This window comes from Oryctolagus cuniculus, chromosome 2 (assembly GCF_051225735.1).
Source record: "Oryctolagus cuniculus isolate XC-2025 breed Fujian yellow rabbit chromosome 2, ASM5122573v1, whole genome shotgun sequence".
In the NCBI taxonomy this organism is placed as follows: Eukaryota; Metazoa; Chordata; class Mammalia; order Lagomorpha; family Leporidae; genus Oryctolagus; species Oryctolagus cuniculus.
The window spans coordinates 40,782,500-40,808,684 of NC_142868.1; the positions used below are offsets into that span (position 1 = coordinate 40,782,500).

The 26,185-nt window shown below is 41.9% G+C and overlaps 1 protein-coding gene across 6 annotated transcripts in view; it reads left to right on the plus strand.

The window, feature by feature from the left end:
* The first annotated feature begins 11,470 nt into the window (after positions 1-11,470).
* The window catches only part of ATP10D (ATPase phospholipid transporting 10D (putative)), a 113,027-nt gene continuing 98,312 nt past the window's right edge, over positions 11,471-26,185 (plus strand). For 3 of the 6 annotated variants that reach the window (XR_016228876.1, XM_089325374.1, XM_089325376.1), the window contains exon 1: positions 11,556-11,817. The gene's annotated coding sequence lies outside the window, so the exon portion shown is untranslated. Of the gene's footprint in view, positions 11,818-26,185 lie in introns of all 6 variants that reach the window. The other 3 variants (XR_016228877.1, XM_089325377.1, XM_089325375.1) reach the window with 2 other exon arrangements.

Below are 26,185 nucleotides of genomic sequence, written 5' to 3' on the forward strand. Positions count from 1 at the left end.
TCACACAAACAACAACAAGCTATGAAGAGAGCAGGTAAAGGACCACTCCCAACCTAGCAGGCCCCCTTAGTACTCTGCCCATCACTGTTGTCTTCATTTAATCCAAGGAACAAAACACAATTTGAAATTTTAAACAGATTCTTCTTCAGGCTTCTTTAACAATGAACTTCTCTAGGGTAGTCTCAATAAACGTTAATTTATGGAGCTTTGATAAACACATCAGTCTTCAAGAACATCATTTAGATGAACAGAGGAATTCAAATTTGCCTTGTGCTGCTCTCATTGCAGGTTTACTAAGTGTGTATTCCAGAAGACAGATGGCCCAAATTATTCTGAACATTAAGCATTCTACCCTGGTTGGATTTCCACAATAAGTTTTAAAGAAATAGTCGATGCCAGCATGTGCCAGCTGAAGCTGTTTCTGGCACAGCAAGGGAGTCAGCTCCCTGGAGGTCCAGGAGCCTTCTTTTCAGCCTGTCTGGGTTTCTAGGTCTCAACTAACACTTAAGCAAATTCTGTGAATTTCCAACTGGGAGCTTAATAACAACCTCATGAATCAATGGAAGATTAATAATATGGGCCAGGGCAAGCACATAAAAAAAGTCCAACCTTGCCTTTCACCGTACAGAGTTGATTACCTTGTATTTCAAAGGAACTTTGGCCTATTTTTAAAAATCAGTTTTGTGATTATTTGCTCACAGAGGCTTTCAAAACTGTTTTGATCAGCCTTGAGTTCTTATATTCTAAGTTTTATTTTCAGCTCCCAAGAAAAAGGAGAATACTGGTTATTACTATTTTAATGTGTATTTATAGTTTAATGAAAGACCAGGTACTGTTTTATGATGGTTAATTCTATGTGTCAACTTGACTGGACCATAGTACCAGATATGTGGTCAAACATTATTCTGTATGTTTCTATTTTTAGACGAGATTTACATTTAAATCAAAAGACTTTGATTAACAGCTGATTATTCTCCACAACATAGGTGGGCCACATCCAATTAGTAGAAAGTTTTAAAAGAAAAAGACTAATCTTTCCAGATAAAGGGTGAATTCTGCCAGGAGACTGCCTTCTACCTTGGACTGCCATACATCAACTCTTCCCTGTGTCTGAAGCCGATTGGCCTACTCTTCAGATTTCGGATTTCGGATTTGGCAACCCCACAATTATGTAAGACAATTCCTGAAAATAAATATTTCTACTCCCTATCCATCCCCCTCCCAACTCACACTCACATCCTGTTGGTATGTGGTTCTGTTTCCCAGGAGATTGCTAACACACCACACTGAGCTTAGAAAATGGTAGAACATCACAAGCAACTTTGACATCTACTATGTGCTCTTCATGGGCATATGCACTTTATTAATGACTATAATATGGTGGGAATTCAAAAAGTTCACAGAAAATACATATTATGGAAAATATATGTGTGTATTTACATTTTTTGCACCAAAATCTGTTTTAATTTTCCCATGAACTTTTTGAAATGCCCTCATTTCTGCGAATGAACATCCCAACAATGAAGATACTTGATTAGCAAAATCAATGGAGTACATCACCCAGTAGATGGCAGGGATGTCTCTACAGTCAGCATGGAAATCTGCATGAAATATAATGAAGTATCTAACAGAGAAGTGTCCCTTCATTTCACCATGTAGGTCATGCACCACCTGTCAGAACAATAATGCTTCAGCCTGGTTCCCACCAGTACAAGCTTTTCATGTCGGGCGGGTCTCTTCGAAGAGTTCAGGACACCTTGACCGACCCCATGAGTGCAGTGTGGGAACATTCTTAAAGGCCACCCAACCTACATTGTTGGGGGCTCTCTGTTTCTTCTCATTTTTCTTATCATAGTGGGGAAGATTTGACCTTTCTTAGACTCTTGAATGTATCCTTTTTAAGCTCACAGCCAATTCCTTCTTTCAGGTCTTAGTTTCATCTCCCTCACACTGCAGTCTCTGGACTAAACATGGCTTTTAGAGTAGTTTGTTATAGTGCAGATCCAATCCCAACTCTCCCTCAGGAAAATCTTCACTGTAGATACTGAATTCTCTCTCTAACCTCTGCTTCTATGTGCTGGGTGCATAAATTTTTTTAAATTCCCAGATGTCCTGTCATCTATCATATTTATATTTTTGTTCTTGTTTGCTTTCTGTTTAATATTTGGCCAGTAACTTTTTCTCTATTTTTCCATCAGGGCATTCCTACACATATTCTAGGCCCACTGAAATGAAAAATCCTATATAAAACTTGCTAGCTCCCCTGTCCTATGAGAACTCATTCCCTACCTTCTATACTCTCACAGCACCTGATTTATACCCCCATTATACACATTTGTTAAAGTAGCACTTCACAAGGTGGCATGAAGCTTCTGGGTTTGTATTTTAAGGGAGAGGGTAAAAAGTGCTTCTAAGTGGCAAATATCAAGCTATACTTAAAATCATCCTACCCCCTACAAGGATTAAAAATGTTTGGTAGGCCAGTCAAATCTGCCTGGAATTTTCCTTTAGAATGAGTGTGAATCCTAAGAGGTTGCTGGATCTTCTGTGCCACAGCTTCTGCTGCCCTGCTTGCTTGCCACACCTACCTAGGTATGACTGAACCCCAGTTGTGGACATAGCAGAGCCTGCTAGGGGAATAGGAAGGAAAAATGAGAGGCAAGGGTGTCAAAAAAAAAAAAAAAAAAAAAGGCACACTGCATCCACGTCCCCAGAGGCAATGCCATCTAGGAGGAGATGGTGAGCAGACAGTTGGAAATGCAGACCTAAAGCTCAGTAGAGAAAGAAGTCTCCTCAGCCAAGAGACCATGACTGACCCAAGATGAGGAAGTTAGCAGTTATCCTTGGAAAGACCACTTGCACACTGAGGTTTTAAAAGTGGAAATGAGGAGGAAGAGAGATGGGTGGGAGAGAGAGAGAGAGGGAGAAAGGGAGAGAGGGAGAGAGGGAAAGGGGGAGAGAGGGAGAGGGAGAGAGGGGAGAGAGGGGGAGAGGGGGAGAAGGGCCAGGAAGAACACCAGCGCCACCCCAGTGAATGGCCATCTGAGTCAGCTGTGACAATGGAGGGTGAAAGGAAAACAGCTGAATCTAACAACTGCAGTTGTGACTTCAGACTTGGAAGTTGTGGGGGGGGGGGGGGGGGCTCTGAAACTGAACTGCAAGGGCCTAAAGCTTAGCATGTGTTTAATTCAAGTTCCAGGAAATATTCAGGTAGTGTTGTGGCAAAACAATTAAACTGAACCATAAGCTGGCTGAAAGACATAGCAAGACCAAGAGAAAAGATTCCCCCTCCCCCTTATTTTTCTCTTCTTTTGTTCTGTTTCCATGTTCTGTTTCCTTCCTTCCTCCCTCCCTCCCTCCCTCCCTCCCTTCCTTCCTTCCTGCCTACCTTCTTCCTTTTCTTTCTCTTTTCCTTTTTTCCTTCCTCCTTGCTCCCCTTCCATTCTTATTTCCTTCTCTCCTTCTGTTTTTAGTATACAGAACATATATTAATCTCTAACATAAATATTTGTTGGATGTTGAGGAGGTAGAGAGCAATGGTTTAAAGAGAAGAAATTGCTGATGGCATAAAGCCCTGCAAGACACAACCAGGAGTGTTCAGAGAGAAACTCAACTTCTTTCTCTAAAGAAAGGGGGACAATTTATGTAGAAATGTGGGAGAGGGAGAGAGAGGACTTGATGAGACTCATACTTTGTGGTGATTTAGGTCATCTGAGTATGTTAGGTGACTACCTGAAGAGAGTGGAAGTGGTGAGGCAGGGTTCAGATTGCATGATGCCTCACACCCGTGGGTACTCAGTAACTATTTGCTACAAGAGGGGCTTGGCTAAGAATGTGATAAAGAATCATAAACAGAAAGACTGCTCACCAACAGTGTGGATTTCTTGGAGTTCACTAACTTTTCAGAGTTACTTGGTTAATTGGCTCATTTTCATGGCATTCTGTCCATGGATGGCAATTGACAAAGTGGACTTGTAGTAGGAAAAGGAGCAATAGAACTAAGAATTTAGCTCATTTAGGATAGGGGACCAAGAAATGCTGGCAAACAATGCTGAATTTAGTCAACAGTGGTGGGTTGTTGTTGGAGCTCTATTCTTTTTCATGTTTTCATAACAGGTGAGGTTTGACCATCTGCCAGCTCTCTAATACAACACTTCCATTTCATGCTCACTGCCAGTTTCTTCTTTCAGGTTTCCATTTTATTTCTCTCATACTGCAGGGTCAAAGGCTACTCAAAAATGCTAACTCAGAATGGAAAACCATCATTGAGGTGATCAACCTGAACAGTCAAAGCCTCCAATGTCTATCAAAACATCCCTACTGGCTGACAACATGAATATCACATTTAAATCTCACATATCATAGCTCTTTCACCTCCAGAATGTTTCCTCTCTCTTAAATACTCACTCTGATTTGCCTTTTCATTTGGCTAACTCCTCTCCAAACTTTGGATTTCAGCCTAGATGTCACCTTCCCAGGAAGTATTCTTGTCTATCTACATCTAAATGGTTTCCCTGGTACTAGTATTTTCTCCATCATAGCAATTTTCATTTGCATTACAATCTTGTGATCACTTTTCTTCCTCCAGACTAGACTACAAGGTACGTGACATCAAAGACTTTGCTCATTTTTGGGCCCCTAGCATCTAGATACCCACAGAACAGGCTGTCAGTAAGTGCTGAACAAATATGAGAAACCCCAATGTACTTTTCTGCTAATTGGAAAAGAGTGATAGTAGATGCCAGACTGTCTGGGACCTCCAGAGAGAATATGTTCCAAACCAGGGATACACAGAAGAGAATTATGAGGTTTAAACATCCTTATGGGTTGAAACTAATCCTCAAATTCTTGAAAGGAGACTTCTTCCAGGGTAAGCAGTTAACCATGAGGCTGATGTCCATTTTGCCATTTGTAAAGTGACATTTCTCTTTATGATAAATGCAAGAGCTTGAAGTAGAGGAAAAAGAAATGCCTATTAATCCCCCCAAGCTTCAGGTGTTTTAAGAAAGCAAGATGTTTAGGTAAATTTGGTCCTTAACTCCTGTTAAAAATTGTATTACCTTGCAGTACTGTGTTTCCCTGTATGTTTCCTGGTATAGAGGCACATAAACACAGATCAGCCATTCTTGTCTGCTGTTACATTTTTAAACATCTAAATTAAGAAAAAATTTTCAAGCTATCTAAATTCAGAATATTATCTTCCTATGCATGAATGTGTTCTTAATGTGTCATTGAATTGCCTCATAAAGGGCTGGATTTGTGAGCAATTAGGGGTTAATGACAGAATTTATGCACAAGGATTTGAAGCTCAGATGCTAGTGATTCTTAGAGTTCCAGAATTAAGGACAGCACTTCACTTTGAACTTCAAAATCATTATTTGGTTTTTATATTTTTGTAAGATTCAGCTGAAGATATGCAACTGAAGAGTGAAATATTTCTTGAAATGGATTTACTAGAGTATCTAAATGAAAGTCAGATAAGCGAAGGAAAAGTGCAGCTACACAACTGGCTGTTAGCAGAAACACTAGCAGGTACTAAGGGTGTCTTAGTAGTCTTATCTTTAAAGAAGTCTCATGCCTCATACCCATTGATTCCAAGTGATCAACTACCAGGCACTGAGGCACTCAACAAAATCTTAGCATGCTATCATGTACATATTCTTTTCCCTTCCTCCCAGGGTCTAGGTAATTAGATCTAGAAAATGATAGCAACAGATAATTGTATACGTAAGTAACAACTAGAACAATTAAGTGACTTCAGTCTTCCGGTTGTTCAAGCCCAGACCTTGAAATTATCCTCAGCCACTTTTCTTTCTTATAATGCACATACAACTTATGAGCAATCTTATTAGCTTTACCTTCAAAATACATTCCAGGAGATGACCACTACCTTTAGATTTACCATTCCATCCTAGGTCAGAATCACCTCTCCCTTGGATTGTTAAAGTCACCTCTTTTTAAAATTGTTTATTTTCATCTCCTTAAAAGTCAGAGCAACAGAAAAAGAGAAATAGAGAGATCTTCCATCTGCTGTCTCACTTCCCAAATGTTCCTAACAGCCAGGACTGGGCCAGGCTGAAGCCAGGAGGCTGGAACCCCAGCAGGGTTTCCCACGGAGGTGGCAGGGACCCAAGCACCAGAGTCAGCATCTGCTGTCCCCAGGATGCACCAGCTGGAAGCTAAATCAAAAACAGAGTAACCAGAGACTCTGATATGGGATGTGGGCATCATAAGTGTTGGCTTAATCTGTCCCTAAAGTCACCTCTTGACTGCTCTCCCAGCACTGACCATCATTCATTGTCAATAGAGAAGCTACAGGGATGCTATTCAAATACAAGTCAGACTATATCAGTCCTCCACTCAGAACCTACTTGGGTCTTTCCTATTTGCTCGTTGTAACATTCAGATTCCTCATAAAAGATACAGGGTCTTCTAAGAGTTTATGAATCTGATGTCACATTCCAGTACTTTCCACTGCCACCACAATACTGCCTCAGTCACGGTGCTTTGGCCACATAGGTGCTTGACATCTCTCCAACATTCCATGCATACCCTTTGCTGTCCGCTTTGCTTGAAATGCCCCATCCCCAGAGACTGTCCTCATGGCTTGATTTCTCATCTCCTTTAGATCCCTGCCCAGGTGGCACTTTCTTGGAAAGCTCTCCCAAAAATTGAAAGCCAACCCTCTTGCTCACTTCCCTGCTGTATTCAGTGCGGCACGGGTTGGATGCATCCACTGAGGGCAGAGATTTTGTTTGACTGATTGGCCCCCACATTGCCTAAACAGGGAATGGTGCCAGCCACTTGTGCAGCGCTCGTATTTGTTAAATGAACAAGTGAATGACTAAGCAGAGATATAGGGAAGGTGGAGTACAGAGGGGTTGAAACTGAAAATGTAATCTGCTCCAACCTTTTCTAGCGATTGTAGAACTGACTTATAATCCAAGTGTCTCAAATTCTTCTTGTCTTCTAAGGTCATTTTAGTACTTCACATTCAAAGGAAACATCTAGAACTCCCTCTTGTTTACAGAATTCTTAGAGAAAGAGAGGCTGATACTTCTTGCCCTCAACTTGTGCCCCTCCTGAATTTTTAAACCCAACTCAGCACTTTGCCCTGAATGCACCATCTTTACTCTGGCCATTTCCCCTCAATACAGACACTCCTGCCCAGTCCCCCCAGATCTCATCAGTGGCAGCTGAAGGGCAAAACAGAACTTACTAAAGGTTGGAAGGTGAAATGGCAGATTTTTCAGCACATTTAATGTACATAATCTTTGTATACTCCACTGAGGTAAACTAACTGATCTATACAAAACGGCATAAAATTTTAGTGCATTTCCTTTCCTTATTTAAAGAGATTTATCTATCGATCGATTGATCGAAGGCAGAGTGAGAGAGAGGGTGAGTGGGCACTATCTACCATCACTGGTTAACTCCCTAAATGCCCACAACAGCAAGGGCTGGGCCAGATTGAAGTCAGGAGCTAGGAACGTCATCTGCGTATGCCATGTGCTTAACAGGGGTCCAGGCTCTTGGACCATCATTCGCTGCATCCCAGGCACATTAGTAGAAAGCTGGTCAGAAGCAGAAGAGCACTCAGAAATGGGATGCCAGCGGTTTTACCTACTGTGCCACAGCACCCACCCCCCTGCATTTTCTATATATTGTAGAATTATAGCAAATTGTAAAATTCAAAGTGTTGAAAAAATATTAAATTTTGAATTTATATAAAATGTCCTTAAAAAAACACTTCAAAATTTTTATTAGCTTTTGCTTGCCTCAGAGAACATTTTTCTCAGAATTTTAAAAATTGAGATATACTTCATGTTATATAAAATCCACTCCTTTAAAGCGTACACCCTTCTTAAATGGTGTTGTTTCAGAAATTTCCATCATGCCAAATAGAAACCCTGTTCGCATTAGCGGTGGTAGTCATTTACTAAAACTCCTCCCCTTCAGTGTCTGGAAACCAGTGTTCTGTTTTCTATCTGTGGATTTAACCATATTGGACACTTACTAGAAAGAACCGAATAGGTTGTGGACTTCCAAATCTGGCTTCTTTGAGCGTTTTTATGTGGAGTTTTATGCTTGCTTTACAGAAATCTCCTCAAAGTATTGATAATTACAAACAGTAAGAAACTATGTTCACTCAAATATATTATAAAAACTTAAAAATTATTTTTATGACCTCACCATGCATTGCAACAGTTGACATTATATTTAAAGATTCTAAGAGCCCTTTTAAAAAATCAGTTGAGCCTCATATAGTTGTCATTTTTACATGTCAAAACTGATTATTCAAATATTGCCAGTTGTATATAGCTCAACCTAATATTGCACTGGATAATGTAAGATTGAAACTCCTTGGGATAATATGAATTCGATCTTTCACTTCAAGCTTTGCTTCACAGACCATAGGTATAAGTAGTGATCAGCACAGCTGCCTTGAATTCCATTGAAAGGCTGTCTCAGCTGTAAATGAAGGGTGGTATTAAGGATATGTGAAAATAGAGAATCAGAAGGCAGGACTTGAAACTAGGCACTCTGATAGAGCATGCAGGTGTCCCAAAGTAGCAGCTTATCCCATTGCACCACAACACCCACTCCACATTCTAGCTTTAGAAATGACTGTTTGGATTGATGCTTACATTTGAATTGCTAGTGTCTTTTTTTAAAAGAAGATTTTATTTATTTTTTGAGAGGTAGAGTTACAGGCAGAGATAAAAAGAGACAGAGAGAAAGGTCTTCCATCTGCTGGTTCATTCCCCAAATGGCTGCAACAGCTGGAGCTGGGTGATCCAAAGTCAGGAGCCAGGAGCTTCTTCCAGGTCTGCCATGTCGCTGCAGGAGTCCAAGCACTTGGGCCATCCTCCACTGCTTTCCCAGGTCACAGCAGAGAGCTGGTTTGGAAGAGGAGCAGCCAGGGCTTGAACCGGTGCCCAAATGGGATGCTGGCATGACAGGCAACAGCTTTACCTGTTGTGCTACAGAGCCAGCCCCTTGCTAATGTCTTAAATTAAGGATTACAGATTTATTCTTCTTTACCAAGTGTAAATTGCTCTTAGGAAAAAAGTTTCATATTAGAGGAACATTTGTAAAAAAAAATAAGTTGACATACAAACTAAAACACACTTTAAAATGGTTACTTTAATAATGGTAGCTTCATGATACTTATACATATTAATTTTTAATATTTGAGTAGATATGTTTAAATGCTGGAAGGGATACATGTTCCTTTGGTTCAAATGGTACACAAACAGAAGGCCAATCATCTCCTTTCCTTCTTCTATCTTTCTGATCTATTTATTTATTTACTCATTTGAGAGATCAAGAGATAGAGGGCTCCTGTAAGATGATTCAGGCCCCAAATGCCTACAATGGCAAGGGTTGGGTCAGGCTGAAATTAGGAGCCTAGAACTCAGTTCAGATCTCCCACCTTGGTGGTTGGGGACCCAACTACCTGAGCGAGCATTGCCACCCCTCAGGGTGCACACTAGCGGGAAGCTGAGCAAGGAGCTGGAGTGGACTGAAACCCGGGCACTCTGATACATGATATGAGGGCATCACAGCAGGCATCTTGACCACGGGGCCAAGTGTCTCCCCAATTCTGATGCATATCTTACTATCTTTTCTATACTTACATTAAAATAAACAAGAACATACAGGAGAAATACAAGCTTAAATTGTCATATGACAAAGGGTTTCATATTCTACCACAGTGTTCTTTTTTACTTCAATATACGAGATTTTTCTCTAAGACAATGACTTTAATCTTCATGCATGATTCTCAGTACTTGCTGCACACCAGAACCACAAGGGGAGCAAGCAAGAGAGAAAGAGTGAAAGAGAGAAAGAAAAGAAGAAAGGAGAGAGAGAAAGAAAGAAAAAGAAAAGAAGAAAGGAGAGAGAGAAAGAAAGAAAAAGAAAAGAAGAAAGGAGAGAGAGAAAGAAAGAAAAAGAAAAGAAGAAAGGAGAGAGAGAAAGAAAGAAAAAGAAAAGAAGAAAGGAGAGAGAGAAAGAAAGAAAAAGAAAAGAAGAAAGGAGAGAGAGAAAGAAAGAAAAAGAAAAGAAGAAAGGAGAGAGAGAAAGAAAGAAAAAGAAAAGAAGAAAGGAGAGAGAGAAAGAAAGAAAAAGAAAAGAAGAAAGGAGAGAGAGAAAGAAAGAAAGAGAAAAGAAGAAAGGAGAGAGAGAAAAGAAGAAAGGAGAGAGAGAAAAGAAGAAAGGAGAGAGAGAAGAAGAAAGAAAGAAAGAAAGAAAGAAAGAAAGAAAGAAAGAAAGAAAGAAAGAAAGAAAGAAAGAAAGAAAGAAAGAAAGAAAGGCAATCGCTAGATTCCAACCCACAGAAATTCTGGTTTAATTGGGCTGGGTGGGGCCTTGGCATCAAGCTTCGCAGTTGACTCTGATGTGAAGCTAGTTAGAACAACCGATTGAGGCAGTTCCGACAGGCTGCAATGCCAGCTGCATGCCTGAATTGCCCTGGTATGCACCTGCCCAGGAAGGCCCTTTCCAGAGACTACATCAGTGCTGATTTGGGGAGCACAGGGAAGCCCCATCTGGAGCCTTGAATGTCCTCAAGGAAGTGGACTATCAAATCGGAGATTCGCTTCCTCTTAAATCATGTCAGTCACATGACTGCAAAAAGTGCCACCAGGACATGGGATTTCAGAGGCCACACAGTTGACAGTGCCCGTGTTGCTAGGAATTGACTAAGCTCGGGAGATTCGCTCCTGCCTGCAGAGAGAGCTTTCCTAATCAGGCACCGCAGGAAGCCACACCCAGAACTTGTTTCTGCTCATCTCACAGGGGCACTTCTGGGTGGCTGCAAAAACTTGTTTGGCCTCTCTTGGTCTGGGAGAGTCCTCCTGTTCTTGCTATGTGTTTGAGCAACAGTTGATAGAATGGAAGACCAAGACAGAAAGCAAGAGAGCTGTGGAGGGTTTTGTCTCACTTTTCACATTTCTTTCAGTGGGACAGAACCACTGGCAGCCAGTGCTCATTGGATTTTATTCTGGAATATTGCTTCTGCCTTCACTAAATGGCCTGCTTCTCAAAGTCTGTAAGTAGTCAGACCCTTTGAGAGATCAGACAGCTTGCTGAAATTGATTTAGGAGTAAATTAAAAAAAAAAACAAAACATTGTGGATTTTAAGCAGAGGCTGGCAAGTGTGCGGACAAATCCAGAGTAAGAAAACAGAAGGACAGGAAATAGGAAACAATGAAATGAACTGTGTTTTTTTTTTTTCTCTCTCTCTCAATTTCTTTTCTAGTTTTATAGAAGCCTCCATTTCAAAATTTTAGGTTTGATTTCCTTGCCTTTCACAACATAATTGTCCGGTGTTCAAATCGAGGTAAATGAGCGCATTGGAACCAATCTCTTAAACGTGAGCAATCAGTACCACACGGTGAAAGGCACAGGTGGGACTGAGCTAGCTAGCTCTGGAGCAAGGAGCCGGTGATGGGCAGCTCTGTCCAACAGCTGGAGTCGGGAGCCGGCCTGCGGCGGGCCCCGCCCCGTGACGTCACGGGGCGGGGCAGCTCGTGATTGGCAGTCCGCGGGAGCTAGGGCTGCTCCGGAGCCCGAAGGAGGAGAGGGAGAAGTAGGTCGAGGCTCTGCCCAGGCGCCGGCGCCGGTTCCGGCCACTGGAGTTTGGGAGCTGTTTGAGAAGTGATTTGTTTTTTTTTTTTTTTTTCTTCCCAAAGCCAAACGGCTGACCTCGAAGCATAGCCCGCCCCCAGTGTCCGGATTTCGGCTTGGTTCTTTTCTTGCACCCTGAGACTCGCGGTCGTCATGCTGTGATGTGTGCCCGGGGAGGAACTGGTAAGATGACGACCCAGGACCCTCGGTGACCGTTCCGTCCCGGGTCTCGGCTTCCCCACGCACTCTCTTGTCCTCTTTCTCTCCCCCGACCCCTCCCACCCGACTCTTACTGGACTTGGAAAACGTAGACGTGGTTACACCTTCTTCAGTCATTTGATTTATAAAAGGAGACTTATTTGTGCTCTAAATGCTGGGTTTTGTGAAAAGGTAAATGATGCACCCGCCCGCGCCCGCACAGACACTGGTCCCTGTCTGCGCTCTCACCCCTACCTCCCTCCCCCACTACCGCCTTCTCGTCCTGTTGTGAAATGGAGCAGCTCAAAGCAATTCGGGCCATCTGCCTTAGCAGTGGTGGGAAGTGTTAACAGTCACCCACGTGGATAAACCACAGGTTGATGGCTAAGGAAGAAAAAGGTGTTTATCTTGGAGCTTGCTCAGAAATAGTTTTCAAAGGAGTGTTGCTGAGAAGCCGGCACCCTTCCCGGCCGGCCTGGCCTTGGAGGACTCAGTTGCAGTTTGAGCACCTTCATGGTGCATCCAACGACACGTGGGAAACGCGACCGTGGGCGGCGGAGGGAAGTCGGGGGTCTCGCGTCCCGGCCAGGGGCGGGGTCCCACCGGTGACCTGGGACTCTGCTTTTACAAAGATTCCGTTTACTCTAATTCGAGAAGGCAGGCCTGTGAGCTCCGGTATCTAGAACCAAAGTTTCTTCTTTGTTTCATGCTTTTTTTTTTTTTTTTCCCGGAGAAAAGGCAATTTTACAGGCTGCGTAAGCCAGTCAACCCTGAAAGTTGAGCCACAAGGAAAGGGTCAGCCCTACACTAGTAGTATCGTACCAGCCTTCACCATCGTAAAAATAAAAATCTGTTGACAGGAACAGAAATGCAACACGTGAGCTTTGTAACAGAATAAATCATTCAGCGCCCCAGGCTGAGCCCTTAATCTCGTCCACCCCAAAAGGCGGTAACCGCTTCTGGACCGTTTTCTACTCTCCTTACAGACACATATACATACCTACCTTGAAATAGTTGCATTCTATCAAAATCACATTATACTGTGTGCGTTGAAAAACAAGTTACCAGCACTCAAAGTTCTAGAGAGTTTAAAACATCATCCTAACTGCCAACTTAACATTTGTCACATTGTGTGAAAAATATGGAGAATTCCCAGCAGTGTGAAACAGGATGTGGGGGTGTTTGTTTGATCTTGGTGTGGCAGAAAGGGAAAACTTTTCATACTTAGCGACAAAATATAATTGAGTAGATATCATTTATTTTTATATTGTCAGTGGACGGAAGGAAATGTTCGGAATTTGATTATGATATTTAATAGAACAGAGATGGCTTGTGTATTACACAATTTTTTTAAAAGATTTATTTATTTGAAAGGCAGAGTTACAGGGAGAGGCAAAGAGAGAAAGGCAGAGGCCAGGTGGGACGGAGAGATGGGGGAGGGAGGTCTTCCATCCACTGGGTCACTCCCTAGATGACCCCAATGGCCAGAGCTGCTTGGATCCGAAGTCAGGAGCCACGAGTTTCTTCTGGATCTCCCACGTGGGTGCAGGGGCCCAAGCACTTGGACTGTCTTCCACTGCTTTCCCAGGCTACAGCGGAGAGCTGAATCAGAAATGGAGTACCTAGACTTGAACCAGCGCCCATATGGGCTGCCAGCACCGCCCCTAGGCCACAGCGCTGACCCCAATGTTCTTTTTAGAAGCAGTTTTTCAAAATACGAGTTTAGAAGTATCCACATATTCACTTCATTCCATGTTTTAACTGTTGTCTAATTTAGTTAACTTTCTTTAAATGATGGGAAATTTTTAAAATGGTATAAGCAAGATCATTTGGGGATCCTCAAAACACAATACTTTTATCAAGATGTGTTTAATAAATTCACCAGCTTTTAAAAAACATATTTGTTAAGTCTAGGAACAATTGCATGCATGCTACATGCTATCACCATTCCTAGTTAATAGTTACAGCTGCTCAGCAGTTTTGCTTATCAGTTAGCAAAGAATTGTGAGTCAAATTTCTTAAACACTGTTACCTTCCTATGGTCCTTCACAGATTTCTTTCTGCTCAGAAGTTAGTTTAGCCATATAAACAATACTCCTCATGGCCTTGCAGAGTAAGAGGTAACAGTGATAATAGTTTTGTAAAGAGTTGTGGCCTAATTTGAATATTCTTTTACACTTGTATAATACAGCTATTACTAGGGAAAAAATTTGGCAATAATATTTTACAAACATTACAAATAGTCCTATAATACAAGTATTTCAAGCAATAATATGGTAGTATGTACTAAAACCTGTAAATATCATAATCTTGGACCCAACATTCCTGGGTCTAGAAATACTCTTGGAAAATCATCCGAAATCATTATAAAGATTTACAAGTATGGACATTACAGGGTTTTCTGAGACATGAAAAAAATCAGACCAAAGACCCATTAGCAAAATATTTGAATAAATTAAAGTAGCATTTCTCTGTATCTATTGATAAAGCTCAATTACCAAAATATTTTTGAAAAAAAAGTTACTTGGAAATATGCTTGGAATGCAGAGCAAAAAAATAAATTTAATACTATGTTATCCTGAATCTGTAAAATGTAGTTTTGAAGTTAATATATGTAAAAGATTATTTTACCCAGTAAATATTAAGCTCTGAATGTATAAAGCAGGCATTGTTCTAAATTAACAAACATTGAACATTTAGTGAGACTGTAACAGTTCCTGTTTACGAATTCCTTTTACATCAATGGGTATATCTGTTAATATATCACATATCAAAATATACACACACACACACCTTCAAGATAGTAGTTTTAGTTTTGATTTATTTTTTATATTTTTACCTATATTCCCTAAACGTCTATAACAGCTATTGCTTTTTATCATTATAAAACTTCACTTTCAAAAATATCACCAAAAAAGACAAATGCTAAACTATATTTTACCTAGCACTGTACTCTTTCAAATGATATTAAAAGAAGGGGCTGGCGCCGTGGCTCACTTGGTTAATCCTCCACCTTGTGGCGCCAGCATCCCATATGGGCACCGGGTTTTGTCCCGGTTGCTCCTCTTCCAGTCCAGCTCTCTGCTGTGGCCCAGGAGGGCAGTGGAGGATGGCCCAAGTGCTTGGGCCCCTGCACCTGCATGGGAGACCAGGAGAAGCACCTGGCTCCTGACTTCGACTCGGCACAGCGTGCCAGCCATAGTGGCCATTTGGGGGATGAACCAACGGAAGGAAGACCTTTCTCTGTGTGTGTGTGTCTCTCTCTCTCACTGTCTAACGCTGCCTGTCAAAAATGGTATTAGGCCGGCGCCATGGCTCACTAGGCTAATCCTCCGCCTTGCAGCGCCAGCACACCGGGTTCTAGTCCCGATCGGGGCGCCGGATTCTGTCCCGGTTGCCCCTCTTCCAGGCCAGCTCTCTGCTGTGGCCAGGGAGTGCAGTGGAGGATGGCCCAAGTGCTTGGGCCCTGCACCCGCATGGGAGACCAGGAGAAGCACCTGGCTCCTGCCATCGGATCAGCGCAGTGCGCTGGCCGCAGCGCGCTGGCCGTGGCGGCCATTGGAGGGTGAACCAACGGCAAAAGGAAGACCTTTCTCTCTGTCTCTCTCTCACTGTCCACTCTGCCTGTCAAAAAAAAGTTTTTTTTTAAATGGTATTAAAAGAAATGCTTGTATAATATTGCTACAATCTGGATGTTTGTGTCTCCCTGCCCCCTTCATGTGTTGATCCATAAGCCCCACTGTGAAAGAGTGAAGAGGTGGGGGCTTTGTGAGGTCACGAGAGCGTACCCCCCAGATGGTGGGATTACTGCCCAAAGAGAAGACTCCACAGAGGACCTTCCTGCCCTTGTACCATGTGAGGACCCAGAAAGAAGGTGCCCTCTAGAAGCCAGAGAGCAAGCCCTCAGCTGGCCACTAAATCTGTTGGCACCTTGATCATGCACTTTCCAGCCTCTAGAGCTGCGAGAAATAAATATTGGTGCACAAATTATTTTTGCTATAGCAACCCGCATGGACTGATAGATGAACATGGCTATAAAAAAGTTCTCAATGAAAATAGACATTATAAAGGCAATTTACAAGGGAAAGTAACTGAATTGTCCAAAGTTAGGGAATAGGGGATATTAACTTCCTAATAAACAGTATCAAAATAGCAATAAATTGCCATGTTTGTACACTTCATATTTACCAACATAGAAAGCAAATCAGAACTGGTGTTAAGAGACTCTTTCAATAATACAGAGAAATACTCCTTGATGCAAGAAGGGGGAGAAAGCAAGTTGCAAAATGATATCCTAGTTTAGAAAAAAACTATGTACAGAAATCAGTTTATTGGTGGGAATAAGCCAATTTAAAAAATTTAGGTATTTATTTGAAATCAGAGGCAGAGGGAAGTATCCCAGGTTTGCTCCCTGAATGTCCAGAATGCCTGTGGTCAGGCCAAATCCAGGAGCTGGGAACCAGGAACACAGTCCAGGTTTCCCACATGAGTGGCAGGGCCCAAACTATTTGAGCCATTGCCTCCTCCCTCCCAGAGTATGGATTAGCAGGAAGCTGTAATGAGAAGCAGAACTTGAATTCAGACCCATGTACTCCATACTCTGATGGGGAATGCAGCCATCCCAAGTGGTTGTATCAAATGCCTGCCCCAAATCAAGTGGTAACAGTGACTGTGGTTGGTGGGATTATACATAATTGCCACTTTCCTACTGTTACTCATCTACAGTTTTGAAAATTTCTTCAGTACATATATTCTACTTATTGAGGGTAGAATTCACTATGCCAGTAGAGCAATCTGTCCAATATGGAGAGCAACAGATGGTATTATCTGCTCCCTATGTCACAAAGTTCCCTCAGGCTCCTTGGTGGTCACTAATTTTATGTCAGGTATCATTGTCTCTAATATTTCCAGTGAAAACATTTGTGTTTTAGGGGAAATCACAAAGTAATGCTTAGTTTATCACAGTTGCTCTTTCCCTGGCTGTCTTCTCAAATAATAAGCAGTGTTGGACTGATGCGAACCTTACTGCCTGTTCATTTCCTGTTGACCATCTCTGCTAACGTCTGTCGCCAGTCGGTCTTAAATACTCTGATTCATCTTTCTAAAATCTGTTCAATGCCTTGTTAAAAAGATGGGGACAATTTCATTTATATTAGTAAAACAAGCATAAGTTTTCAACTCTTATTTTTGTGTAGCAAAGGTACTAAAAATTGTTTTGACTATAAGAATGAAAGTGAAAATCAGTTTCAACCTTGTTCAAGTGGAGGAATTATTTTCAATTTCATAATGACTTAGTGCGATTTTTAAAACATTCTGGCTTCCCTTAATTAGTCTGTAACACTATATAGAGGGCTATAGATAAAAGTCACAATTGAAATATCACTGGAAACACGTTCTCTTCTGGGAATCTTCTCTCTCCCCCTTTCCTTCTTCTGACCTCATGGCCAGCTTCTGAGAGGACTGTGTATTTCCCCAAACTCATACATGAGAGGTCTTCAAAAAGTTCATGAAAAATACATACTATGAAAAAATGCATTTTTTCAAAATATTTTTCATCAAATTTTATTTTTCACTTTTCCGTGAGCTTTTGGAAGTGCACTCATACTGCTTGAGTGCCTCATTTTATCGTTGTTATTGAACTGAGTATTTTAACCTATTCTGGGACTCTTATTCATCCCAAAGTACCCACACTATGCCTAGGACAGGGTGAGATAAATGAACATGAGAAGGTAAGCACCTAGAAGACAGAGATTTTTGGTTGGCTCCTTGGTTTATTTCCAGTATCTGTAGCAGCGCCTGCTATATAGTAGGAATACAGCAAACAGTTGAAAAAAAAAAAAAAAAAGAAGCTTTCGAAGTGCTTTCAGTGTGTAAGAGTGCATTATTGAATAATCCTCCTTTGAAAACTGTTTAGTAGTATTTCCATTTTACAAATATGGAAACTGAGGCTCAGGAGAGGCTAAGAACTCATGGTAAATAGCCAAGTGCAGTTCCATTGACAGATCTTGTGTTCTTCCTGCAGACTGCATCTATTTTATTTTTAAGATTTATTTATTGATTATTTGAAAGGCAGAGTTACAGAGAGGCAGAGGCAGAGAGAGAGAGGTCTTCCATCTGCTGGTTCACTCCTCAAATGGCCACAACAGCCAGAGCTGGGCTGATCCTAACCCAGGAGCCAGGAGCTTCTTCCAGGTCTTCCATGCGGGTGCGGGGATCCAAGGACTTGGGACATTCTCTACTGCTGTCCCAGATAACAGCAGAGAGCTGGATCGGAGGTGGAGCAGCCAGGACTCGAACTGGCACCCATATGGGATGCTGGCACTGCAGGCAGAGGATCTACCTGCTATTCCACAGTGCCAACCCTGGATGTGTGTTTTTTTTTAATTTTTATTTATTTATTTTTGCTATATTATCAATACTTCTTCAATATGGACGTGTTTTTGGGGATGTGAAGCAATGAGTAAATGATTGGAATTGGCCATTTGTCATTACTCCATTTTATAAATTAAGTGAAGACAATCAACTTCTTTATAATACTACTCACAGTTTTGGTCTCTCCCTTGTTGTATTGTATGTATTTACTTGAATGGCAGAAAGACAGTAAAAAGAGATCTTCCATCCACTGGTTCACTTTCCAAATGGCTCCAACAGTCTGGGCAGAGCCCAAAGCCAGAAGCTTTAAATTCCATCAGCCATAGGAGTAGCAGGAGCCCACCTGCGTGGGCCATCAGCAGCTGCCTCCCAGGGTGTATATTAGCAAGAAGTCTGATCTCAAATGTTGAGTAGCTGGGATTGAACCAGCACTCAGACATGGGATGCGGGCATCCCAAGCAACAACTTAAAATATTTTATGGCCTAGTCATACTACCATATAAATTTTTAGTGGGCATAGTAATTTTATATTCAAATTGATTTAAATCTTTTATTACAGATTTGTAAATACTTTTACAGTTTAGGGATTTTAAAAAATCTGTTTATGTGGGTCATAAAATGGTAGTGGAGTATTTTACCTGAGCTGCCACTGTCTTGCTGTGTAATCTGGTATAAGTCAGTGTCTCTGAACCTCACTTTCCTTGTGTATACAATGCAGTATTTAGTTTGATATTTATAATTTTTCCAGCTCTAAAATTCTGTTTGTTTTTCAAGTTGCTAGACCCCATAATCTTTAAGATGCTTTTCCTATTCCGCAGAAACATTGGCATTAATTAGTTGTATGAGGATAGCTACCTTTTATTGATCAATGAAATGCCATATACCTTACATATCTTCCCATTACCTTCTGACAACAGCCCTGCAGGGGAGGTGTCATTGTTGCTGTTTGCTGAGGGCCATAGGAACTGCTCCCAGGACTTAGGGCTAGAGTGACAACTGAAGCCCCAGGATCTGACTGAAGCTCTCTGTTCTTTATGCTCTGACACTTTCCTCTCTCTTGAACCCAAGGGGTGACTTCCTCTAACCCAGGGTTTCTTGGGCAGTATTTTTGACATTTTGAGCTGGGTACTTCTTTGTTGTTTCTTATGTATTGTGGGATATTTAACAGTATCTCAGGCCTGTGGTACCTACAGCCCAAAATATCTCCAGATATTGCCAAATGTCCCCAAGCATGGTGGGGAAGGACAAAACTGGCCCCATTTGAGGACAACTGAAGCCCTCAATGACTGAGGAGTTTAAGGGTCAAATGGAATTGACAACGTGGATGCCAGCAAAGAACCTCATGTCTTCATCCAACAATACTTGTTCTAATTTTATTTGCCTTTACTCTCACGATTTGTTCTCCTTAGACAGTATTCATTGCTAGAGTACAAAGAATACCATGGAAAATCTGATTAACGTTCATTAAATCACCAAGAGAGTTATCCACTAGGTGTCCCCTACGTGTCAGACATTATCTGTGTTACTGGTTAAAATAGTGAACAAGGAGGTGGGTGTTTTGCTTGCTGCTTCAGTGCCTGAGTGCTGCACCAGAGTGCCTGGATTAAATCCTTGGCTCTGGCTCCTGACTCCAGGTTCCACCTGTGCAGACCCTGGGAGACTATAGCAATGTCTCAAGTAATTGAGTTCCTGCCACCACAAGGGAGACCAGGACTGTGATTCCAGCTTCAGCCCCAGCCACTACAGGCATCTGGGGAGTGAACCCGCAGATGGGACATATATCTCTGTCTCTGTCTCCCACCCTCCTTCCTGTCCTCTCTCCCAAATAAATGAAAACTAATTTTAAAAATAAACAGTGAATAAGATGATGTTGTAGAGGAAGCAGATATTAAACAAGTTATTTTAGCTCATTTCTCTTAAGATTCCCATTAATCAATTTTTTTTTTTTTTTTTACATGCAGAGTGGACAGTGAGAGAGAGAGACAGAGAGAAAGGTCTTCCTTTGCCTTTGGTTCACCCTCCAATGGCCGCCACGGCCGGCGCAGTGCGGCTGGCGCACCATGCTGATCCAATGGCAGGAGCCAGGTGCTTCTCCTGGTCTCCCAGGGGGTGCAGGGCCCAAGCACTTGGGCCATCCTCCACTGCACTCCCTGGCATAGCAGAGAGCTGGCCTGGAAGAGGGGCAACCAGGACAGAATCTGGCGCCCCAACCGGGACTAGAACCTGATGTGCCGGCCCCGCAAGGAGGAGGATTAGCCTAGTGAGCCTCGGGGCCGGCCCCATTAATCTTTTAAAGACCATCTTTAGAACCAGAGCCCATGTGTTATGTTTTACACACAAAACTTATCACACAGAGCTGGAATTAGCCCCCTTTGTATGAATGAGTAAAAGTGACATACCAGAAATTTACTATTCTCCCAGTTTAAAAAGATATTTTGACTCTGATTTCCAAAATGAGCACTTATCTGCGTGCAAGCTCCATTTCAGAACTTAATTGTTTATCTGTTGTTTAGTATTTGATTGCCCTTACCACTTTCTGATCTTAAACCCAGGCACACGTATACCAACATTTGTCTCATGGGAACTGATTTCTGGAGTATTTCAGGTAATGAGGAAATCTCATGAGGTTTGTGGCTGATCCCTTTAGTGGACTGTACTCCTGGAGGGCAAGAGCCAAAGAGTAGACCCAAGACTTGCCATCACTTTGGTTTCAGTATCTGGAGCAGTTCCTGGCAGGTTCATGGTAGCTTCTCAGTGCTGTTTACTCAACAGATAAAAGGATAAGGAATTTCTAACCCGTAAAAACAGATTTCACTGAATCAGCCTTGCTGAGTTTCTGCCTTCTACTCCATGAAGACCACTGAGATGATTAGTTCAATTTTTTGCATTTATTAATGCTTCTAAAGTAGTTGGAATTAAGAGCTAGATTTTTCTAAAGCCAGATATTTGGACAGCCAATCGGAGTAAACCTGTAAGACCAGATATAGATGTCAAACCGAGGATGTCTTCATCTACTAGGGGAAAAAAACAGCTTATGAATATGCTTCTGAAGACATCACAGTATAGAGTACTTTAGTAATGAGAGTATTGGGTGCTGAATTCTCAAAACTTATTAAAAATACTGTTTCAGGGGCCAGCATGGCAGTGTAATTGGTAAAGCTGCTGCCTGCGATGCTGGCATCCCGTATGGGCACTGGTTCATGTCCTGGCTGCTCCACTTGCAAACCAGCTCCCTGCTAATGGCTTGGGAAAAACAGCAGAAGATGGCCCAAGTACCTGGGCACTTGCTACCCATGTGTGAGTCCTGGATGAAGTTCCTGGCTTGCTGGCTTTGGTCTGGTTCAGCAGATCTGGGGAGTGAACCAGCAGATGGAAGATTCTCTCTCTCCTGTCTCTCCTCTCTCCTCTCCCTCTCTCACCTCACTCCTCTACCCCCCTCCCTTTCCCTCTCCCTCTTCCACACTATCTCTGTGTAACTTTGACTTTCAAATATTTTTTAAAAAACAAGCTGTTTCAAACATAGGAAAATAGAGTACACATTATATGACTTCCCTCCCAGATGAAATTTGTACCAGAGGGGTAGACCTTAAGCTGTCATAAGTGACATGATATAGATTACTCAAATGATCTTCCTCCCTGAGTTTTAGAACAACAAAATTCAAATTCCTCAGCTATTTTTAAAAAGTGATTCTATTTTGTTTCCTTTCTGTGGTTTCCTTTTGCTAGTTTCCCTTTTAGGGTTATGTACTCTAGATCCTAATATGTGCAATAATAACTTTAGCATGCATAATGAAGGCTTTAGTGAGCTACCACAAAATGCCTAAGCTAAACGTATCATTGTCTGGAGCCACAGTGTGTAAAACTGTTGAAGCTGTTCTTTACTGCTTGTAACAGAGGTGCTATTTGGTTTCAATCATTCATTCCTCAAATATTCATTGAAAGTCTACTCTGTGCCTCATACTGTCCTATACCTAGGCTGTATCAGTGAACAAAAAAGCACAGAAATTCTTGCCCTAATGGACAAAGTAGACAAGAGCTAAAGGATGCAAATAAACTATGTACTCTTAGAGAGTGATGCTAAAGTTCTGTGAAAAATAATGTAGGGAAGGAAAATAATGGGGAGGGAAAGATCTCAGGGAGCTGGAGGCTGTTCCTGCAATTAGTATAGGAGCCTTCAGAGAGTCTCTGTGATGACATCAGCGTCTAACTTAGGTTGTAATAGTACCAGGCTGATAGTCCTGGGCTAGGGCAATAGTTAGGGAGGCCAGGAGAGGTAGTAAGGTTCTGTAAGTAATTTTGGAAGGAAGGGGCCTGGGTTTGCTATAGCAGTTACAACCAACACCTGCATCACATATCAGAGTGCCTGGGTTTGAGTTCTACCTCTATTCCTGATTTCAGCTTTCTGCTAATGTTTACCCTGGGAGGCAGCAGGTAGTGACTCAGTTGGGTCTCTGCCAGTCACATTGGATGCCTGGATTGAGTTGTTGGCTTCTGAAGTCAGCCTGACCCAAATCCCAGCAGTTGCCAGAGATTAGGAGTAAACCAGTGGATGGCAATGCATTCTCCCTGTGTCTCAAATAAATAATAAAACATTAACTGTAACTAACAGAATTTTCTGACTGACCAGATAGGAGTTGTAAGAAAATGATGGACTCAAGCGTTTGGGGTAGAGCATGGAGGATGGAACTACCACCAGCTGACATGGCTGGTCCACAGGGGCAGCAGGTTTGGGGAGAGAACCTGGAGCTCACTGTGGTTACTCTCTGGCAACGGACTGCCTGGTTGGCAGTATGAGTCTTGGGCTCAGTTACATGAGGAGGCTTGTGGGAGTTTGCTTTTGATGGCTTTGATTTGCTCAGTAAAACAAAAACAAGGTCATCAGCAGCAAGAAAGTCAGAAGGGAGATATTGGCTGCCAGAGAAGAAAGGAAACGGTACAAGAAGGTTGAGTGTGAAAGTGGGAGTGGCTGTACTAGAAATGCAGTAGGACTGCAGTGAGTGTGGATGTCCAATTCCTGGTTCCTGTTCAAGAACTACAAATGACACTAATCAGTGATGCTGTGTATTTATTTCTCTCTAGACACTTTCCACTTGTAAACACTGGGGCAGAATATGTAGAGATCTAAATACAACTGATTCGAATATAATCAGGGTAAGGGCTTTGGTAAGAAAGAAGTGAGAAAGGGGAGTAGAGCAGTTGAGATGATAAACGACAGGGTGATTAACTGTTGAAATTAGGTAGGGAAGTGAGACTGAGTGTGAGGGGCAGCAAAAGATGGTTGCTCTGTTGCTGATGGATGTTGCAGCCATCAAAGGATATTGGATTCAGGTGAAAAAATGAATCACTTAAAAATTTTATTTGCATATATGAGATTATATTTCAAATCCATATAAGGAGTCTTCTATTGACTGCATTTGAAGGATGTTTTTAAAATAAATACATACAAGTACTTTAGCTGTTAACTTTTTTTTTCAAGTGAAGTATGCCATTAGTAATTTTTCCCTTAAGTACTTATGTTCAATTTTTTAAAATAGTAGTCTTCTATTCTTTGACTCTGACATTTCTTATGGGTCTGCTAGAAGCAAGGTGCTTCCTGCCAGCTCTGCTTGGGTGGGTCTGTTCTAAGCGAGAGGACTCTGCAGTGGCGGAGGCTCTCCCTCCACATGAGCTGCGTACAATTCCATACCACTTGGTTGAGTTTTCCAAGCAAGATGAGCTTCAGTTCCCTTGACATTAACTGGAGATAATAATATGTACCTATTGTAAGGATTAAAGTTAATGTATATTTATCCCCAGCACAAAACTTGGCATATGTCTATAAATGGTAACTACTATTGTGATATTAGATTTATTAATAATACTATTATAATTGAATAACCAAATCTCAACGCACTATCCTATAATTTCTGTAGTATATTATTTGAGGAGTATTTAGGATTACCAAGGTCAAAGTACAGTATTACTACCACAGCCATCAATACTATAACATGTATTCATGCTTTTCTGATTGGAAGAAAAGATTAAGGCATATTAGAGATTTACACATGACTATGAGATTTTTAAAAACTTTCCAATAGCATAGAGATACACATGAAAGTATGCATGGATTTTTTTAAAAAATACTGCACAAAAATAAATTTTATTTTCCTTAAGATTGTGAAGTCCCTTTGTGGACAACTGCAGCATTTTCTCTGCCTTCCTGCTATGTAAATCAGCTTTGAGCCTAAGCAATCATTGAAGGGGATTCATTTGGAGGTGGGGTCCTCTTAAGAAAAATCTGGTGTGTATGGAAAGAGAGAAGCATTAAAGCTTTCAGTGTCTAGATGAACCATCCATAAAATGTGTACATAAACACACACACACATATGTGTATGTACATATATAGAGGATCCATGACTTATCAGCTTAGAATTTTGCTACTTTTAGTGGTAGTGAAAACAGTACACCTTCAGTAGAAACTACTTCACATACTGTATTTTCTTTTTTTTTTTAATTTATTTATTTGAAAGAGTTACACAGAGAGAGAGAGGTGGGGGGTGGGTCTTCCATCCACTGGTTCACTTCCCAGTTGGCCTTTACGGACCTGCCGTTCACGCCCCAATTGGACCTGTGCCAATCTGAAGCCAGGAGCCTGGAGCTTCTTCCAGGTCTCCCATGTGGGTGCAGGGGCTCAAGCACTTGGGCCATCTTCCGCTTTCTCAGGCCATAGCAGAGAGCTGGATTGGAAGTGGAGCAGCCAGGACTTGAACCAACGCCCATATGGGATGCCAGCATTGCAGGTGGTGGCTTTACCCACTATGCCACAGCCCCAGCCCCATATGCTGTATTTTCATCTTCTGTGGGGCTACAGAGATGTGTGATTCTTTGATGCTGGCAGCAGCTGGGAGCCACACCTCCCTGTTGACCCTGCCATCACAAGGGGAAGCAACTGGCACTCTACAGTGTGCTGCATTGCCAGTATTTTTTGAACACAGGTATTCAATAAATTATGTGAGATATTTGACACTTTATTATTAAATAGGCTTTGTGTTACAGGATTTTGCCCATGTAGGCTCATATAAGTGTTCTGAGCATGTTTAAGGTCTGCTGGGCTAAGCTGTAATGTTCAGTAGGTTAAGTGGGTATTTTTAAAGGTTTATTTATTTACTTGAAAGGCAGAGTTAGAGAGATCTTCCATCCTCTGGTTCACTCCCCTAATGGCTACATCTGCTGGGGCTGGGCCAGGCTGAAGTCAGGGGGCAGGAGATTCATCCATGTCTCCCATGTGGGAACAGAAACCCAAGGACTTGGGCCATCTTCCACTTCTTTCCAGGCCATTAGCAGGGAGCCGGATTGGAAGTGGAGCAGCCAGGACTCGAACCAGCTCCCATATGGGATGGTGGCGCAGCAGGCGGTGGCTTATTGCACTGGGCTGAAGTGCCAGCCCCAGATGAAATATATTAAATGCAAGTTTACTCATGATACTTCCAACTTATCATGGGTTTATTCGGATATAGCCCCATCATGAATCAAGGACCATCTATGTATAATATATATGTACATATGTATATGCTATACATTGTGTATATAAATTATGTGTTTCCAGTCACAGGAGAGAATTCAAGAAACCCTTCTATTTAATGTTTGGTTGCAAACAGTAGCAATGGATAACATTTCCCAGTGTAAAACAGTGCATCTAGATACGACACTCTAATTTTGTACCTCTGCCTTCTTTCAACATATGCATGCTATATTTAAAAATGGTCATTTTAGTTTTCTTCAGCAATGATATGAAATGTCATCCAGTGCTGTGGAGGGTCTCACTTAGAAGCTGCTTCTGTGATGTAGAACGGTATTTTTTTTTATCTTTCTCCCTGGCGTTAACCAATAGTGTCAGGTCATGTTGAAGGAATCGGGGATGAAATGAGCTTGGTGCAGACACTCATCTCTGAAGGCCTGTAAGGGCCACGTGCTTGAGTGAGTTGAACTGTTTTCATTAAGA